Raw genomic sequence first — 6,892 nt, forward strand, 5'->3', positions numbered from 1 at the left:
GGCAAATCCCGCCCCCCCCCCCCCCATTTCCCCTCCGTGGAAAACCGGCATTATTATTACATTTTTTCCCCCTCCGTGTAGGGGGAGGGAAGGACCCAGCCTGGCAGCAGCAGCGAAGGGTATCCCGTAGGAAATGCCCTGTTAAACGTCCTCTAGAGGGTGCACTCCGTATCCCGAAAATGCCGCTCTGCATTGAAATTAAAAAAAAAGCAGCAAAACCAAGAAGGGCCGTTTCCCACCGCCTGACGACAACCTCCCGCTTTGATTTCCCTGTAGAACGCAACAAACACCCATATTGCGGGGAGACCTTATAGCAGCTTTCCAGTACCTGACAGGCACCCTACAAGGAAGCTGGAGAGGGACTTTTTACAAGGGCATGTAGTGACAGCATGAGGGGTCATGGCTTCAAACTGAAAGAGGGGAGATTTAGATTAGATACCAGGAAGGAATTCTTTCCTGTGAGGGTGGTGAGACACTGGAACAGGTTGCCCAGAGAAGTTGTGGATGCCCCATCCCTGAAGTGTTCAAGGCCAGGCTGGATGGGGCTTTGAGCAACCTGCTCTAGTGGGAGGTGTCCCTGCCCATGGCAGGGGGTTGGAACTCGATGATGTTTAAGGTCCCTTCCAACCCAAACCATTCTATGATTGTATATACTTGCTCATTTTAAACTTCGCTTACCTTGTCCACGGAATGTTCTCCCATTTCAAGTTCCGTTTTATTTTTATTTCTTCAAGACTCATCTGATGGACTCGATACTGCACCACAAGATGAAACTGCCAGCTCCTTTTCACTAAAGTTTGTCAAGATTGTTTTTTCCATCCACTATTTTATGGCAGATGGAATCCACAAACCTACTATGTGTAGGGGTTACAGTCAGTCGAGTGCATGGGAACTTCGAACCAATTTTTCCTCAAAGCCTATTTGCTTGTATTTGGCTGCTTTAAGTTGCACCCAACATCTTACTCTTGAAAATCCTTTCTAATCATCAGCAAACTATACAGTATGCCTGTAGCAAGCAATTTTAGGTCTCTGTTTTCAACAGCTGTTAGTGGGACACTGTGCTATTAATGGTTTTTGTGCTGAGAACAGAATAATTAGTCCTTTACTTTATCTATTGTTTTTTTCAAATAAATTTCCACTGTATTGAATTTCCTTAAATGGCTTTTTTTTGTAATAGCATCTACAAGAAAGCCTTTGGAAAGTGGGTGTAAATTGCTAAGCCCCCTAATTCTCATTATTCAAGTACTCTCTAATCCCAATTATTCCACCCATTCCATATCATCAAGAATTCCCACAGCCTGTGGAGAAGTTACGCACCATTGTTATTGTTATCATTTCATCATATCACAGGCACCTCTTCACAGTCATATTTTTCCCAGGGCTGCAATAGCCCTTGCTATTAAACAATTTCTTTTCTAGGCTGCGGCTGTTTACCCTTCTCTGACTGTATATATTTGCAAGTATTTCGAGCGTGTATACCAAATGAACACATTTCCCCCACCACAGCTCCTTATCACTCTAGCTTTTAAGCCCAGCTCAGCCAAAACTATCAAACCCAACCAGAGCTGGATGCTTCAGTTTCTAAAGTGACTGCTGGGACCGTTCAATGCAATCCACCCCATGCCCTTTTCCACAAACCCTGCCTGGAGCAATGAGCTCGTTTAAGTAAAGAGTAACTCACCTTCATAACACAGGATCGGGTTTTGTTTCCTTGTCCTGGGTAGGTGCAAATTCGGAACAGCCTTGTCTTAATGCAGCCACTTGGCCGACATCAGCAGCAACATCTCCTTTATTAAGCCACAGCAGAGCAGCAAGGGTGGGGAATTGCTCCACGCAAAGCCAAAAGCTCCCAGCGAGATCTGATCAACAGCAGCTTGCCCTCCAGATGGGTGATGCTTCACAGTGCTCTGCAGCTCCCGTCCTTGCCAAAAGGCACCTGGTGCCTGGAGCAGCTGCTTTGAGTGAAATCAAGTCCCTGCCAGCCAGCACCGTGCTGTCCCAGCAATGACAGCTCGTCCTAAGGATTGGCTGGTGCCCCAGGTCTTGCTGGGCTCCTTCTAAAGGAATTGAGTGGGCAAAGGAGCTACTTCCCCACCGCTGGAGAAATCCGCTCTTTATTGGCATTCCCATACTCAAGTTTATAGTTACCCATAAGGTCAGATTAAAAAAATATTGATAATAATTGATGATGACGTGCAGCTAGTCAAGGTTTGTGCTGCTCTCTGATTATTTGATATTGGAATTACATTTTGATTGGAATTACAATCACAGTTTACCATCTGGATGTCTATGTTCTCATGTAACAGAAGGTATGCTTATCAAAACTATGAGGAAGAGGAGGCTGAGGGGAGACCTCATCACTCTCTACAACTACTTGAAAGGACACTGTAGAGAGGTTGGTGCTGGTCTCTTCTCACAGGTAATTAACGACAGAACGAGAGGGAATGGCTTCAAGCTCCAACAGGGTAGGTTTAGATTGAACATTAGGAAGGAATTTTTCACTGAGAGAGTGGTCGGGCATTGGAACAGGCTGCCCAGGGAGGTGGTTGAGTCACCGTCCCTGGCTGTGTTTAAGGGATGTTTAGATGCGGTACTGAGGGATATGGTGTAGGGGAGGACTTTGTAGAGTAGGGTAGATGGTTGGACTCGATGATCCCAAGGGTCTCTTCCAACCTGAATGATTCTATGATTCTATGAAAAGAGCCCACATAACACCATTCCAGCTGCCTGACTTAATTCTGTAATGCTCCCCACAACTGCCTGCTCTTTCCCCTTTTGTGCAATTTACATATTGTAATGACCCCTGTAGGGGTTCAGTGGGTCTCCATGACCTGCTTCTCCCTCTACCGTACCCACGTTCTTAATCATCCTTGCCCCACTGAACTGGGTCTAGCTGAAGATGTATATATCTACATATTCCCAATATGTGTGGTTTTTATGAGACCAATAGGTAGACTTAGGATCTCAAACAGCCCTTTCTTTGGTGATATTTATTTAAACCCAATATTTAACCCATGTTGTTGTAAGTAAAATTGATATTAACTAGAAAAATGAAATGTAACATGTAATTGAAGCAACCAAGGGAACCCACCACTCCTGCTAAAAGTCTTCTATACAGCCCCAACCCAATTTGATCATTTATAGAGAAATAGTAACTAGACATAATGTAGCTTTGCTTATAAGCAGGATATTCCTGTCAAGAGGAACTGTAGGGCCTGGTCAGCAAACTGAGAAAACCACCCGGAACTGCCAAGATTAGAAGAGAAGTAGGTAATTTCATCAGGGGGGGAACGCAAGCACTGCCTCATTGACCACCTGTCCAAATGATGCCACCTACTCGTAAGAGAACAATGGAAGAAGAAAACAGAGTTGGCACAATAATTGACATAGAATCATAGAATGGTTAGAGTTAGAAGGGACCTTAAAGAACATAGATTTCCAACCCCCCTGCCATGGGCAGGGACACCTCCCACTAGAGCAGGTTGCTCAAAGCCCCATCCAGCCTGGTCTTGAACACTTCCAGGGATGGGGCATCCACAACTTCCCTGGGCAACCTGTTCCAGTGCCTCACCACCCTCACAGGAAAGAATTTCTTCCTGATATCTAATCTAAATCTCCCCTCTTTCAGTTTAAAACAATTACCTGTCACTACACTCCTTGATAAAGAGATCTCAAGATAAAGAGGTCCTCTTTAGGTATTAGAAGGCCACTATGAGGTCTCCCCGGAGCCTTCTCTTCTCCAGGCTAAACAATTCCAACTCTCTCAGCCTGTACTCATAGGAGAGGTGCTCCATCCCTCTGATCATCTTTGTGGCCCTCTGCTGGACCCGTTCCAACAGGTCCATGTCCTTCCTGTGTCAAGGGCTCCAAAGCTGGACACAGTACTCCAGATGGGGTCTCATGAGAGCGGAGTAGAGGGGCAGAATCACCTCCCGTGACCTGCTGGCCACACTTCTCTTGATGCAGCCCAGGATGCAGTTGGCTTTCTGGGCTGCCAGCGCACATTGCTGGCTGATGTTGAGCTTCTCCTGTCTATACTCTAAAGGACTGGACAAGATATTTCGCACAAGTTAGCATGGACTTCATTTTGTGTCAGATGTGGCAAATGGTTTAAAGCATAGGAAGGCTACAAAAAGATGACATGCTTCCACACTACATGTAGCAAACCCTTTGGTCTAGCTCTCAGGAGTATATAGTCACCTGCGGAAAGGGCACAGCACTTAGGAGAATTTAAGCAGAAGACACAATTGCCATTCTGTGCTCAGTCTCAGAGGTCTCAACGAGCAGCCAGCTCAGAAAGTGAGAATCTGCCCACAGCAGGAAGCCTGGCCAGCTACATAAAGACTTAACTCCTACCATCACTACAGTCAGGAGCTCCCTGCTTCATAAAGCCTTACACAAATGCAGAGTGATCTGGTCACCCACACCTACCTCTAACTCCAGGGAAAGCCAGATTGCTACCCCTGGTGCCAAGAGCACAGCTGCCAACAGCAAGTGTGCTGCACGTCCATAAATACCCATTAGCACATGACGGGACATGCAGCTCTCTGGTTCCCATTCCCTTCCTAGTGCTGAACACCACTGTCTCATATGGACCTGAGCAAGCAGGGTTTCCTACTTCTGCTTTCCAGCTCCTCAAAGTGCTAGATAAACATTCTGTTGCCAACTCAGAGGGATTTAACTCTTTACCTGTAAAATGGGCCCATGTCCCCCCACCCTGTTTTCCAATGATGCTGCACGCTGTGCTGCCAACCACACCAGAGCCCACCCACCAGCTCCCTGACAGACATGAACAAGCATTAAACCCCTTCTTTATTCTATTATAAATTACATTTATTTTGCTCGTGCAGGACATCAGAGCAGAAACTAGGGCACGTATGTCAGGCAGTTCATCCCACCCGTTCTTCACTCCAGCCCTGCCCCTCTAACGCTGGTAACTTTATTAGCTACCTAGACCCCAAGACCTGTGATCCCCCGCTGCCTTCCCAGCAATAAACGCACAGTGCAGCAACGAGCCTCTGCATAATCCAATAAATATGAATTGTATCAAGTGAGAAAAGGTTCTTCTGTAAGTGTGCAAAAAAGCGTAAGAGGAAAGCTGGAAAATCTGTAAATCTCTACAGTTAGTAAGATTAAAAAGCATGTCAGGGGGGGGGTTTTAATATTTTTAATCAGCCTGCAATTTAGAGATGCTATCTTTCCTCCATGCTACCATGGAAACCATACAATCAACAACTGGTTGTTAAATTATTTTTTTTATCAGGTCTTGAAGGTCTTAGTGGTTAATTAGGGGTTATTAAAACTAAACAGCAAAGAAAGCATTAGACAATCTGCCAAATCTGTTGTAAAATGTGGTCTGGAGACTACAGAAGCCCACAGGAAGGAAAAAGATAAGGAAGAAAAATACTGCGGCACATAGATAAGGGCTTCTATGCTGCAACTTTTATGAAAGCGCATCCAGAAGTTAAAGAGAACAAAATAAAGGTGGAAATTAACTACAGACAAAACTGTAACAGCATCCAATAATGAAGTGTATTCTTTTCCACGGGATTTTAGACATCAGATGTAACACCTTACCATGAATATTATAATCTTCTCTAATACTACCTAACCCAGCTCCATGCTTGCTGTTCCACCCACATTAGTGCTGCTTTTAAGAGCCATTCTCTTCTCCCTTGTACATCCTTTAAGCACTTACTCTCATGTTTCAAAAAGCCAAGCAGGCCTTTTTTTGTGCCTTAGCATAAAATCAAAGAATTATCATTGAGACCAGTTTTTTTTTTCTTTCTAGTTTCAAGTCGGTTGGGCCAGATGATCTTAAAGGTCCCTTTGAACCTAGACAATTCTATGATTCTATGATTTTAAGCTCTCTAGGATCAGAATAATCTGGCTATGACTATAAACCAGATTATGTTTCTTCTCCTGCAGTAATTCATTAAAACATCTTCTCCATAATCAAGAATGACTTTTTTTAACTAGAAAAGAATTATTTCTTATTTTATGCTTTTTAGATCAGACGTATTTAGGGGAAAGCACATGCCTTTTCTCATTTAAATACAGACCAGCCTTTTGACGTTTTTTTTTTTTACTATAAAAGAATTATTTTTTATTTTATGCTTTTTAGATCAGATGTATTTAGGGGAAAGCACATGCCTTTGCTCATTTAAATACAGACCAGCCTTTTGACGTTATGAAAGCAATAGGTGTGAGCTTGGAAAGACATCAACTAACACAAAACAAATCCCTTGAAATTTTAAAATCTGCCACCTAGTGGGCTTTTTCAAAAATACGGTTTTAAATTAGAAGACACCTCCTTAGAACCTTATAAAGTTCCATTTCTACATGCTTTGCTAAGTATTATATGCTTTTCTTTAGGTAGACTTGACAATTTACAAAACAATAGACTATGACAGAACCCCTGTAAATCTATACATACACGCAATAAATCAGGCCTCGTATTTCTAACATCTCTGCTTTTGCTTACCTGAGATTCCAGAAGCGCAAGTAAAGAATATTCAAATGCTAGGTCTCCTCCATCAAAGAGGAAGAGTGTCTGAAAGTTAACATTCAAAGCAATTCAGAGGTAACTGCTAAAAAGGGGAATTTGGAAAAAGGGTCAAAAAATGTCCAGAAGGAACAGACCCAGGACAGAATCCAAGTAATAACATTGGTCTGTAAAGAAATCAGAAAACGTTACAAGGAAATTTGAGCCAATAAATAGCTAAAATACCCCAAGCCTCACTAAAAGCCTTCTTTTTTCCAAACAGGTAAATAGCCATTTTAACTACTGCCAGGGGACATGAAAAGGTCCTGGTGGCATCAGCGGGCACGCACGCTAATAGAAAGGACTTATTTTTCCTGTGGTTCTAATGAAAGAGAAAGGGCTGCCATA

This window comes from Calidris pugnax, unplaced genomic scaffold, assembly GCF_001431845.1.
Source record: "Calidris pugnax isolate Ruff unplaced genomic scaffold, ASM143184v1 scaffold188, whole genome shotgun sequence".
NCBI lineage: Eukaryota > Metazoa > Chordata > Aves > Charadriiformes > Scolopacidae > Calidris > Calidris pugnax.